Here is a 14,159-nt window from a genome sequence, read left to right as displayed (position 1 = left end):
TACCCCACAGAGCAGGGCCTCCTAGCCAGTCATGCCCCCTGGTTTCCACACTGCGGCTTCGCTCCACCACGGGCTCTTGCCCCAAATCCCACCCCGGTGCTCCATGCTTGGGAGGCGCTGTCCTCCCCCAGTCCACGGCTTGTCCCTCAAATCAAGGAAGGGTAAACTCCTGCCTGAATTGTTTTCATTTTGTCATTTGACAGGGCTGAGGACGCTGAGGTGGTGTGAGCCCGGGGTGCCAAGCTCTGAGGAAGCTCAGTTGCTAATGAGAACACACTGCCCGTGTATTCCAAGATTAAATTTGCAGGTATGTGTTAACACTTATTAAATCACTTGAAGATGTACCATTCTGAGTCTAGAGTCACTGAAATAATTGCAGGATCCAGTTCCCAGGTAGATTCCTAGAAATAACGGGGGAAATTGGGCCCCAACCCCCCCGCCGGTGGTAGCCCCCCGGGGGTACTGGGCTGGAAGGCTCAAGAGTGGAGTATCTCAGAAAAGACACATGTAGAGGGGCGCCTGGGTGGCTCAGATGGTTAAGCGTCTGCCTTCGGCTCAGGTCATGATCCCAGAGTCCTGGGATCGAGACCCGCGTCGGGTTCCCCGCTCCTTGGGAGCCTGCTTCTCCCTCTGCTTCTCTCTCTCTCTCTCTCTCTCCCTCTCTCTCTCTCCTCCTCTGTCTCTCATGTATAAATAAATAAAATCTTTAAAAAAAAAAGACACATGTAGGAAGTTAATACGTGATAAAAGTGGCATTACAGTTCAGTGGGAGGTTTTCCATTAACTAGCGCTGGAGCGGTTGATGAGCTAACTGAAAACCAGACAAAACTGGTTTAAGTCCTTGTCTCTCGCCACATATCAAAATAAAGTTCACATGGATCCAAACGACATGTAACGAATAGAGGGGAAAAAAGAAAAGACCTAGAAAAAAGTGAAGATTTGATTTACGACTGAGAAAGAACACTTTGAACTTAAAAGCAAATTGAAATCACAAAAAAATTGTACAGATTTAACCGTTTAGTTACATTTCCATATAACATAATAAAATCACAAGTCAATGAGCGTGGAAAATATCTGCAATAAATATGAAATGAGTAATATTACTAATATACCAAATGTTCATACAAATAGGTAAGAAAAACAACCCCTGTAAGAAGGGACAAAGAATATGAGGACATTTCAGAAGAGAAGGACTGCCAAATAGGTCACTGTAGCTTTATACTCTCCACCAAATGTGTGGGAGTTTCCCTCCACCAAGCAATTGGTGTGACAATTGCTGTGACACCAGCTGGTGTCCTATTTAACTCAATTCTGACACCATCTACTTGAAGAGAGTGTCAGGTCCCACAGGCAAAGGGCTCGGTCCCATAAGCGGCCTCCGCCCCCACTCCCCGCTCCAGAGGAGGCTTCATTACTGGGACCGATGGATAACATCACTGGGCACTGGGTGTGGGTGATTGAATCTCCAGCCAGTCGGCCTCCCTGGAGGTTGTGGGCTGGGGCTAAAAGTTCCCCTCTAATCCCAGGGTTGCTTCCCCTGACAACCAAACCCCATCTATAGAGATTTGCCAGAAGTCAGCTCATTAACATAAACCCAGATGTGCTTGAAAGGAGCTTCCTAGCGAATAAAGAAGACACCCTTATCTCTATTATCACTTAGGAAATTCCAAGGGTTTTAGGAGCTCTGTGCCAAGAAGGGGAATAAAGACCAAATATATATTCTTCTTATGTAAATCGCGGTATCTCATTAACTAACATGAAAAAAAGTCTATACCTTTTGTAATGCAAGCAAAGATATGCCAAGTCAAATAACCTAGGAGTTTCCCTATCAAAACCGCAGATGAAAACGTTGGTTGTCACAGAAGGCATGGCAAAGCGGGCATGTTCATGCAGTGATGGTGGAAATGGTTAAACATCCGTGCAGACTTTCTAGGAGGCAATTTGGCAATATGCACTGAAACCCCTAAAAACCATTCTTTCTGGCCTAGTAACTCCACTTAGGAGTTTATCCTAAGGCAGCAATCAGAAACGCATTCAACGATTTATATACAGGAATGTTCATCGTAGTATTAGGCAAAAAATGGGAAGGAACTCGAATGCCCACCAGTGGAATTAAATTAAGACACATCAAGGCAGTGAAACTCTGCAGACTTTAGAAAAGTCACGTCTAAAATCACACTCTATAGTTGTGACTACAAGACAGAGACTAAGGAAACATTCTAAAATGTTAACGTTAGCCATGGTAGCTACCTGTGGGTGGTGGCAGCCTTATGGACAACTGTTCTCTTTTTGCATTAAAAATATCCCAGAATTAGGTGTTGTATTTATGTAAAACTGAGATGCAGAAAACAAACATAAACACTCTTCAGGATTAGGTGAGATAAGGCAGGCGTTGGCTGGAAAGAACACGGAGAAAGGGGAATATGTACAAAATCCACAGTCTTTAGGAACTGAGTCTCAGGTCTGGGGCTTGGGGAGGGAGGGGGTGTAGGGAGAAGATACTGAAAAATGCACACTAGTTGTCAGGAGGAAAGAAGGAAAGAAGGAATTGTGTGTGTGTGTGTGTGTGTGTCTTTCCCAAAGGAGCCTTTGGTTTTACAGGTGAAGAAGTATAACAGAAGTTATTAAGGAACAGTCCATAGTGTGTGTGTGTGTGTGTTTTCTTTCCCAAGGAACAGTCCATAGTGTGTGTGTGTGTGTGTGTGTGTGTGTGTGTTTTCTTTCCCAAAGAAGCCTTTGGTTTTACAGGTGAGGAAGTATAGCAGAAGTTATTAAGGAACAGTCCATAGTAAAGTATTTTAAGATAAGCACCAGCAGCACCAATATCCCATCGGGTCATGAGAAGCAATGCAGTCTAATAACAGAGGGTCCGAAAAATCTTAGACCCTGTAATAGCCCGAGTCAAGAACACAGGTCTTTCTGACAATCTTAACCCGCGGTGTGTGTTTTAAGGATTTTAAGTGTGGTTTTGTAACTTTGAGGACTAGTTTAGCTCCTGTGAGTCGCGGATCTGCTCCCGCCTGGCTGCCCGTTTCTGCGCAGCAGCCCACCCCGCAGGCCACACACACGGATTTGTACGGACTTGGGGCGAGCCCCTGGCGGCCACACTTGTCCCGGTGTGGCTCTCCCGGGGGACACTGGCGACGCCCGCACCGTCTTGGGGGCCGGGGGCGCCCACGTTGGTGCTGGAGGGAGCTGCGGGAAGGAGGGCCGAGCGCGCAGGGCAGCGCAGGTCCTGGGGCGGGGGGCCAGGAGCGGGCCCGGGCTCGTTGCCGGAACGTGGGAGGCGTGCGCGGGCCTGAGGCTAGCCGGGGGCCAGCTGGGTCGCGTGCGGGCGGGTACTTACCGCAGAAGAGGCGGACCCCGCGGCGAGCCTCGCAGGCAGGCGGGTCCCGCGCGGGCTCCGGAGAGGGGCCGGGGCAGCGGGGGGTCGCGGGGGGCAGCAGGGCCGAGCGGACCGACGCGGGGCGGGGCGGCGGCCCTGCTTGCGTTGGCGCTCGTGCCCAAGCCAACAGCGCTCTGGAAGCCGGGCCCCTGATGCGGACTGGTGCCCCAGCAGCTGATTTCACTTTCATTTCTTCACTCCCCGGTGGCCCGTGACTTTTCGGAAAAAAGGGAGGTAAACAACCGTGGCGGTTCAGCAGCTCGCGTCCTGTCCCCACACTAGAGCCCGCGAGCCGAGGGACGGCAAGAGCCAGGTGAGTGGGCGACACACCCGGATCCCGCACGGCGAAGGGCCCAGCGTTTAGACGCCGCGTAAACACGACCTAGGGTTTTATTCGCAAGGGACCGTCCCCGTCCGCCGGTCTAAGACCCCGGGCCCAGTCCCACCGTCTGTCTGCCCCTTTCTTTTCCCAAACCGCCTCTGTGGGATGGCTGGGCTTCCCGGGACCCAAACCTTGGTGTTCTTCGGGGTTCCACCAGGATGTTTAGGCCCCCGGAACGTCTCTTCCTTCAAAATAAGAGCAGGACGAAGCTTTTATTTTGTAATCACCGGGGCTCCTAGCCAGAGTTTAAAAAATTGCTTTCTTGGCTCACATGACCAGCTGGGCATTCCATTTGGAGCAAAGCTCGTTTAAGTCAGTAGACAGCTACCCTGCGAATACTGGAATCCTTTCCTCTCCCCCTGTCCTTCCCCCAGGGGGAGTTCTTTGAAATGCCTCACTCCCCCCCCTTTGTAGTTCTTTTATTTTATTTTTAAGATTTTATTTATTTATTTGACAGAGAGACATAGCAAGAGAGGGAACACAAGCAGGGGGAGCGGGAGAGGGAGAAGCAGGCTTCCCGCGGAGCAGGGAGCCTGATGCGGGGCTCGATCCCAGGACCCTGGGATCATGACCTGAGCCGAAAGCAGACGCTCAACGACTGAGCCACCCAGGCACCTCTTTTATATTTTATTTTATTTTAAGGATCTTATTTATTTATTTGTAGTTCTTTTAAACTGAAATCCTAGAAATTGAGGTCTGATTGGAAGAAGAGGGGCTCTGGGGTCAGGGCTCTCTGCTGCAGGTTAGCAAATTATTTAACAAAGTTGAGCATCGGTTTCTTATCGGTGAAATGGAAACCTTCCTGCTTGACATGGTTGTTGTGGAAATTGGAGATAAGGTGTGAGAGTGCTTAGCACTGAGTGCTGAGTACTGGGCACACAGTGAGGGCAGGTGTTTTGATTCAAAGCAGAATTTCTAAATATTTAGCGTAACCTTACTGACAATGCCTTCAAGGCAGAGACCAAATTAACTTTCTGGTACGAATATAAAATAGATCCTCTGACAATTGAACACTGGTGAGTACAGTGATATGGTATTCAAGAGACAGAAATATATATATTTAAAAATTCGTCTGAGGTTACAATGCCCAATAGTCTCAAAAAGTGTCAAACAGTTCAGAGTTCTTTATGAAAAGCAGCAACCCCACATTCTCCCACCTTCTCCAGAGGCAAGTGCTTTCACCTGTCAGGCGGATTCTTAGGGTATTCACCTCAGTTCTCACAATAACCTGTGTGTATCGGTACTTTCTGGGTTTTCAGCTTCAGGCCTAATCTGTTGATTGGGCAACTGTAACAGATGAAGATTTAGCTTTCTTCTCCCTGACTCTGTGTTCCTCAAGCATGAGTCTTCTCCTCCTCCTCCGTCCAAACTGGTTTTGTTTAAATCAATATTCAGTGTCTGCGATATTGTAACATCTAAATACCACACACAGTAGTGGAGCTGTGTAGAAAACTGATTTTTTTTCCTTCCCTGCAAAACTGTTAATCTTCCCTGGAGATAATAATTGCCTTAATTCTTTGTTTGCTTGGATTCCTGTGTGCTTAACACCAGTCCAACCCGCATATCTGAAATCTTTTTTCAAGAAATGTGTATGCACGGTACTTGACCTCTCCCTGAGAAAGGCTCCGCCAGTGCCCTCGGACCTGCTGCCTTCTGGAAGGTTCCTCCCCACCATTCTGGGGCTTCCCTTTGCCTCTTTCAGACTTGGGATCTCTTATTGCCATTATCAAAGGCCTTTACGGATTTAGTCTTTATTCTGCCCTTAAGCTTGATCAATCGAAGGTTGATCGAGTATAGAGTTTTAGGTGAAAGTAACTTGCATTGATAATTTTGAAAGCCTTATTCCATTCCGTCTGGCCTTCGTGTTGTTTTTTGCGAGTATAAAGCTGTTCTGTTTTATAGCTTCCCCAAAAGTCTCCTCTGCTGTTTTCATCTGTGCAGCTTTATCTTAAACAGAAATGATGATTTTAGTGGGTTTTTGAGAAGGAACAAAATTAAAAGTGCCCAGTTTGCCATTTTTAACTGGAAATGTAATTGTTGTTACTATTTTTACACCCTAGAGGCTCTTTCTAGCAGTCCCTTTTACCGGCTTTCTCCGGTAACACAGCTGGTCTCTGGCTGAGCTTGTTGCTCTAATCAAGTTCCTAGCCTCCTTTTCATTGCGGATCACCTGGATCGCCACTGGGTTTGCCAGCACTCTGGGCCGTGAGCTTCCCCACACTCTGTTCCAAGGACATCAGTGTCCTTGGGGAGAACTCCAGAGCTCTCAGTTCGCAGGGCAGGCCTCTCCGGGGGTGAAATATTTGAGGTAGCGGCCGGCTTTTTCTGGAGCTTGGAGGGGGTGGGGCAGTCCCTCCGGCCTTTTCAGCTTGCTTCTCTCACCCCTGCTGCCTGCCCCCCCCGCCCCCATCGCCCGAGGAGCAAGCCCGGGCCAAGGGGACCCGGGCTGTACCGTTCTTCTCTGTGACACAGAGGTAGGGATGGGAGAAATGCTAGCAGCCTGCCGCTCCCGGGGAGATGCCCCAGCCCTTGACTGGGAGCTGGGGGACAGTGATGCCTGTGACCCTGGCTACCCGCTCAGGGAGAGGGGAGCTGTCCTCCTGCTGAACCAGCGAGAAGGGAGGAGTGGGTATGGCTTAAGTCTGAGATTTTAGTAGATTTTCTTGAATGTTTCTTCATTTGTTGTATGTCCGCTGGACAATTTCCTGGGGCTTTAAATGAGGGTTTTTGTTGTTTAATTAATTAATTAATTTATTTTTTACCAGTGATGGTAGTCTCCCAGGGGAGTAGATGGAGGAACCTCTCAGGCTGCTATTCTAGAACTGGGTCTCTGCCCCTTTATTGTTTTTTAAAGGGGGAAAAAAGAATTTTTTTAAAAGGTTTTTATTTATTCATTTGAGACAGAGACAGCACAAGTGGGGGAAGGGGCAGAGGGAGAGGGACAAGCCGACTCCCTGCTGAGTCAGGAGCCGACACTGGTCTCAGCTCCATCCCGGCTCCCTGAGATCATGACCTGAGCTGAAGGCAGCCGCTTAACGGCTGAGCCACCCAGGCAAAAATTTAACTGAATAAAATCTAAGGACATTTAAGTATTGAATACTTGAACAAATCTGAAATTACAAATTTCAGAAAATTACAAAATAAGAAACAAATGGTTGTAACTTGCAAGCCCCTTAAGCTATGAATTTAGAACTGATAAAAATACTGATAGGTTTAACTGTGATGTGTTTAGGTTTTTCATTTTGTTAAAACTAATAATACCAATAAGTTTGAGGTAAATATTAAGCTACTTTTACCAATTTCTAATAATATATTGACATAGTCTTGCCCCTCCCCCCATAGCCTGCCTGGTTTTGTAACCTGTCAGTGATGGTTTAAATAATAGTATAAGTGCAATATTGACCTCCTTCCACTCTAGGGGATCCGATGAAATAGAAATACTGTATCATAATTAAGTTAAACCCATCTATATTTAAAAATGCTCTCAGGAGTTATAATTGTCTCAAACATCAATAAGAGCAAACAAAAAAAATAGCAGCAATTAAAGTGTTCATTAGAGGTAAATCGAAATTGCCTTTTTTTGTGTTTTTTTTTCCAGCTTTACTCTGATTGACAAATGAAACTTGCATATATTTAAAGTATACAACATGATAATTTAATATACATCGTGAAATGATTACCACAATCAAGTTAATGAATATATCCACTTCACTTATTTTTGGGGGGTGATAACACTTGAGATCTACTCTCTAAGCAAATTGACAGATGAATAAAGAAAGTGTGATTCTATATTATATAATCTATATATCCTTAGATATATTGGGATATTACTCAGCTGTGAGAAAGAAATCCTATTTGCAACAACATGGATGACACTGGAGGGCATTATTCATTATTTTTTATTTTCTTATTTGGTTGATTTTTCACAAAAGGAATAGGGCTTGAACTGGGGACACTATAGTAAGTGAAACGAACCAGACACAGACAAGTACTGCATGACCTCACAAAACGGAATCTAAAAAAAAAAAAAAAAAAAAATCAAACCTACAGTAACACAGGACGCAGTTGAGTTTATCAGAGGCTGGGTTGAGGGGAAAAGGGAGAGTTGGACAAAAGACATAGTCTTTCAATTTCTAAGCTGAATCTGGAGACCTAATGTACGGCACGGTGGTGATGATTGGTAGTTATGTATTGCATACTCGAAATCTAAATTACTGTTGAAAAAAAAACCAGATGTCCTGCCAGGGGTGTGGCTGTTCAGGGGTCGACTGCAGTGACATCTGAAAGAGACCTGTGTGTGACCTTGGGTCCCTGTGAATTCGTGGCATAAGTGTCCTCCTTTCCTTTGGACCCCTGGGTCATCTGGGGGATTTTCTCTAAAGAGAGCAGGTAAACTGATCATCTTCGGCACAGTTTCAGTCAGAGAATTTATGGGCTGCTTTATCATGTACAGCCTGTGTCCTTCATGTGTAATACTTTCAAGCCTTTTTTTGGGGCGGGGGAGGCGTTTCAGTTCCCCATGGTTTTTGTTCCTCGTCTTCTGGGGAAAGAGGCTTAGGTTTTGCTGGAGAGGAGTGTTTTTATCCCAGCCATCCAGTATTTCCCTTGGAGGTTGTTCTACATTTTTTTCTGAGATGCCTTTAGCATTAGTTTATCGGGACTGGAAGGGTTTCAATCTGCCTTTGATCATGTCCATTCTTTTTTTTTTTTTTTTTTAGAGCACACATGCATGAGTAAGCGGAGGAGGGAGAGAGGGAGAGGGAGACTTTCAAGCAGACTCCCCGCTGAGCGTGGAGCCTGACGTGGGTCTCAATCCCATGACCCTGAGATCATGACCTGAACCGAAACCAAGAGTCAGACTCTTAACTGACTGAGCCACCTGGGTGCCCTGATCTTGTCTGTTCTGAGAGATGAGCACAATAACATGACAGTTTGGGGAGCTTTTTGATTCATTTTTGAGACGTCTACTGGGTCCTCAAGTGCAGAGGTCAGCCTGTTCACATTTCTCTTAAGTGCTGCCAAACACAGACTTTGTACTTTCAGAGGACTGGCCTCTACGAGGGGTGACCCGAGAGATCCATAGCCTTGTATCAACTCATTTAATCTTTTCATTGACCTAACAGTGTTCTTCAACCAAAACAGAAAAGCATGTGGCTACCTCTTTATTCCTCCTTAAAGTCTGTTAGCTTCTTATTAAAAATGAAAGGATCATAGCAGCATATGCTGAAGGGAAACCAAAGGGCTCTGTCTCAAGTAGTCAGATTCCAGCACCAGAGCTCAGCTCTAGAACCAAGCTGGAAAGATAGCTTTGTGGCAGTCCAAGGGGTCTGCATAGCTCCAAAAGCTTGGTTGCTGGTTGTTGGTATCCCATGGACCACAGCTATCTGCTTGGAACCCTGTGGAATGTTCTATCTCTAGAGCAAACTAGTGCTGGCAGCCCTGGCCAGACTACCAGTCAGGTAGGGCCAGGGAGGCCTGGCTGGACAAAAGACTACACCCTAACTTTGCTCACTGCTGCACACACACAAAGCCATGGTGTGTATTGTGCACTGGGGGAATTATAGAAAGGCCAACTGCAGCCAGAGGAGACTAACCCATAAGCTCTGGCCCCACCTGACACCCTGCAAAACCGAGAGGATTAAAGTGGTGTCGTGCCATCACCTACATTCTCTGCCTGTGAACATGTTCGGGCCCGATGGGGAGACAGGTGCAGGCCCACATTCTGGGGGGAGACTCCTCCTTCCGAGTTAGTTTCCTTCTGCAGGCTTGAAGCCAGATCCTACTGGGCAAGCTTACAAGGCTCCCCCTTCCCTGTGGGCCTGCTTGAGCCTGTGTTGGGTCGGTGCAGACAAACCGCGCTGGACAGATGAAGGGCCTCCCCAGAGACGTTCCTTCACTGTTACGAACTCAGGACACCTCCAGGGGAACTGCTGAGGCTTTAACGTTTCCTGTATTTTCTGTGGAGTCTCGCTGCCATTGGGTCCAAGCGCTCTCGGCGTGCCTCACTGACCCGAGCTCCCTCCTGCACGTGCTGCATCGTCAGCACACAGTCCTCTTCAGACCTGGGGTCCCCGCTGGCGTGGGGGGCACATCACTGTCTCGGCTGACTTTGCCGCCTTTGGTTTCTTGACACAGAATCTCCCTGTCCTAGTATGTCTCCCGCAGATTGGCACCCCCCGCTGCTTTCGTCCGCCCCCCAGGACTCTGCCCCGAGCAGTTCTCTCTGCACAGCCTTTGTCCCTGGGAGCAAGAAGAGCGAGCCCAGGCTGGCCGGGGAGTCCTGCAGGGTGCCAGGAGAACAGAGGCCCTTGCCAGGCTTAGGGGTGAGGGGCCGAGGAGGGCTGATGCTTGGTGAAGGGGTCCTTGTTTGTTTATAATGTATTTGAAAGAGAAATTGCCAATGAAGAGTTTATAGCATGTTTCAAGGGTCACCTGGGTGGCTCAGTCAGTTAAGCATCTGCCTGCGGCTCAGGTCATGATCCGGGGGTCCTGGGATCAAGCCCTGCATTGGGCTCCCTGCTCAGTGGGAAGCCTGCTTCTCCCTCTCCCACTCCCACTGCTTGTGCTCTCTGGCTCTCTCTGTCAAAAGAATAAATAGAATCTTAAAAAAAAAAAAACAACTTTATGTTTCTAAAAGTAAAGAATTCAGCCATGGTATAAAAGGTCTTTATTATGGAAAAAAATGACTTAAGCAACCTCTCTTTATATTCGGAAAGAGTGCTTACCCTTCTGAGATAAAAATGAAATATAACTTTTATTTATTATTTGGTGGTGGAGGGCAGATCATTCTTCTTTAAATTTTTTATTGTTATGTTAATCACCATGCATCATTAGTTTTTGATGTAGTGTTCCATGATTCATTGTTTGTGCATAACACCCAGTGCTCCATGCAGAACGTGCCCTCTTTAATACCCATCACCAGGCTAACCCATCCCCCCACCCCCTCCCCTCTAGAACCCTCAGTTTGTTTTTCAGAGTCCATCGTCTCTCATGGTTCGTCTCCCCCTCCAATTTACTCCCCTTCCTTCTTCCCCTCCTGCTATCTTCTTTTTTTTTTTTAACATATGTTGCATTATTTGTTTCAGAGGTACAGATCTGTGATTCAACAGTCTTGCACAATTCACAGCGCTCACCATAGCCCATACCCTCCCCAATGCCTATCACCCAGCCACCCCATCCCTCCCACCCCCCACCACTCCAGCAACCCTCAGTTTGTTTACTGAGATTAAGAATTCCTCATATCAGTGAGGTCATATGATACATGTCTTTCTCTGATTGACTTATTTCACTCAGCATAACACCCTTCAGTTCCATCCATGTCGTTGCAAATGGCAAGATCTCATTCCTTTTGATGGCTGCATAATATTCCATTGTGTATATATATACTACATCTTCTTTATCCATTTATCTGTTGATGCACATCTTGACTCTTTCCACAGTTTGGCTATTGTGGATATTGCTGCTATAAACATTGGGGTGCACGTACCCCTTCGGATCCCTACATTTGTATCTTTGGGGTAAATACCCAGTAGTGCAATTGCTGGGTCATAGGGTAGCTCTATTTTCAACTGTTTGAGGAACCTCCATACTGTTTTCCAGAGTGGTTGCACCAGCTTGCATTCCCACCAACAGTGTAGGGGGGTTCCCCTTTCTCCACATCCCCGCCAAGAGGGCAGATCATTCTTAAAGCCTAATTCTACAGAGCAATTTATTGATGTCAGGATGAAAGCCCTAGAGTTAGTGGGTCTTTGGTTTCATCTCCTAAAGCCCTCTGCCTGAGCTGGTAGATCAGGGACAACTTCAGAACCCCGCCTCCTCCTGGCATCCCTGCTGCCCTGCATGGGGAGCCAAAGATGATCAGAATCCGGGTCATGTTTGCCAAGAGCATGGTGTCACCGTAGATACTCGGCCCTCCTCTTTCATAGTGGCCTCAATTTTTTAAAGGATTTTTTTTTTTTTTTGGACCTAGAATTTCAGGTTGTCAGTTTTCTTTCAGTTCTTGAAAATTGCAATTCCATTTTCTTCTGGCTTCAACAGTTTCTGTAAAGAAATCAGATCGAATTCTCATAATTTTTCCCTTGAAGGAAATGTGGCTTCCCCCCTGCACTCTCTGGCTGTTGTCACAATTTTTCTTTTACCTTTGGTTTTTACTAGTTTGACCATGATGTGTTTACGTATGGTTTTCCTCACATTTATCCTGCTCACGCTCTGCTGAGCTTCACTTCAGATTTCTTCAAATATTGCTTCTCTCATTCACTTCTTTGTCTCCTTCTGGAACTCAGTTAGACATTGAAAGTTAGAGACTCTATATCCCACATCTCTCTTACCCTCTATTCTGGCCTTTTTTTTTTTTAGCTCCTAAATTTTATTCTGGAGAGCTCTTTTTGACCAGTCTTAAAACTGATTTGGTCTGCTGTATCTAGCCTGCTGTTAAACCCATGTAATGAATGATTAAGTTCAGAGATTGTATTTTGCAGTTCTAGAATGTCAATTTGATTCTTTCTTAAAATAAAGCCTAAATCTGTGTTGAAATGCTTCATGTTTTCATTGATTTTGTTCACCTTTTCCTGTATAATTTTTAACATAATGATCATTTCGAAGTCTTTTCTGTTAACTCCATTTACTGGATTATCTCTGGGTCTGCTTCTGTTGTCTGCTTTCTCTCTTGACTATTCGTCACCTTTTTTTTTCATGTCTCCTAATTTTTAATTACATGCTAGACATGGTGTTAATACATTATAGAAGGGCTGGATTATGTTATCTTCTTCTAAAGAATATTTAGTTTTGTTCTGGCAGAATTTGCATTACTAGCAGATTATCTCTATCTTGTTGGGGTTTTATTTTAATCTTTGTTTGAATGTTCTATTCCAGTTTTGTCCTTCGTCCTAGGATAGAGCCCTTGCTCCTATGCATGGTCTTTATTCACAGGACATGTTTTCTTCTGGGGTTTCAATTCAGTGTTGGAGATTTTCACCAAGGTGTGTCCATTGTGGTTGAGTTGGAACTCCAGTGTCTTTCCAGGACTCTTTTCTACTCTGTTTACTATACACTTGCCTTTACATAAACATCTTAGGATATGATCAAGGACCTGAGGGGAACTTTCTACATAGATTTTGGAGGCTATTTTTCTGTGGTTCCCTCTTTTTCAGCACCCTGCCTCTAAATTTCAGCTATTGTAGCAGATGCAAACTCTGATCTCTGTTTTGTCTGGCCAGTAAGATTGTTGGGTTCCACTTCTCTGAACCAGGGTTTGGAAAATGCCTCTAGGGAGAAAGGTGGGACTGAATGGGGGTTTATTCCATATATTCCTTCTCACAAGCATCGCAGTCCTGTGCTATTCACCATGTATTGCCTGAAGTCAATTATTTCATGTAGATGATTTGGTTTTAGTTTCTAGAGGGTGGGTTAGTTCATTACCAGCTTTTCTGTAATGGATAGAATTGGATAACCTCATTCATTTTTATAAATGGATACCAATATAAATATTTAAGGTTCCTCCATGTCTTTTCATGGCTTGGTAGCTCATTTCTTTAGTAATCCATTGTCTGGATGTACCATAGTTTATTTGCCATTCCACTACTAAAGGGCATCTTGGTTTCATTCAAGTTTTGGCACTTAGGAATAAAGATGCTGTTAATATCCATGTGCAAGTTTTTCTGTGGACATAAGTTTCAATTCGGGAATAAAGATGCTATTAATATCCGTGTGAAAGTTTTTCTGTGGACATAAGTTTCAACTCCTTTACATGCATACCAAGGACTGTGATTGCTGGATTATATAGTAGGAGTATGTTTAGTTTTGTAAGAAACCACCAAACTGTCTTTCAAAGTGGCCGTACCATTTTTTATTTCATACACTATTAGGAAGTATTTTCTCTGCTTCTGTCTTCTGTTAGAGATTGTAGAGATTTGGTGTAATTTCTTAAATTTTGTGTAGAATTCAGTCAACCCATCTGGGCCTGGTGATTTCTCTTTTGACAACTTATTTATTGATTCAGTTTCTTTAATTGATACAGGCTTATTCAACTAGTCTATTTCTTCCTGTGTGAATTTTGGCAGATTGCGTCTTTCAGGGAATTGGTCTGTTTCATATAGGTTAACCAAATTGTGAGTAGAGAGTTGTTTGGAATATTCTTTTATTAACCCTTTAACATCTGTGGTATCAGTACTGATGGTCTCTCATTTCTGATATTAATTTGTGTCTTCTTTTTTTCTCTTAGTTAACATTGCCATAAGTCTATAAATTTTATTGACAATAGAATATTATTCAGCATTATAAACAAATTAGCTATTAAACCATGAAAAGACATGATAAAATTTATATGCATATTACTAAGTGAAATAAGCCAATCTGAAAAGGTTACATATTATGTGAGTCCAACTATGTGATATT

The 14,159-nt window shown here is 45.0% G+C and overlaps 1 long non-coding RNA gene across 1 annotated transcript in view; it reads left to right on the top strand.

Annotated features, from left to right (window-relative positions):
- LOC148162543 (uncharacterized) overlaps positions 1 to 14,159 on the top strand; it is a 62,709-nt gene that overhangs the window by 2,737 nt on the left and 45,813 nt on the right. Inside the window, exons 2-3 of the long non-coding RNA XR_015766783.1 lie at positions 204 to 307; positions 3,616 to 3,698. This is a non-coding gene — a long non-coding RNA (uncharacterized LOC148162543). The remainder of the gene's footprint in view (positions 1 to 203; positions 308 to 3,615; positions 3,699 to 14,159) is intronic.

This window comes from Eumetopias jubatus, unplaced genomic scaffold (genome assembly GCF_037043125.1).
Source record: "Eumetopias jubatus isolate StellerSeaLion01/CBP00866 unplaced genomic scaffold, mEumJub1_p1.0 scaffold_14, whole genome shotgun sequence".
Taxonomy (NCBI): domain Eukaryota; kingdom Metazoa; phylum Chordata; class Mammalia; order Carnivora; family Otariidae; genus Eumetopias; species Eumetopias jubatus.
Note: the sequence above shows the minus strand (reverse complement) of the source record. Positions and strands in the feature narration are given on the sequence as shown.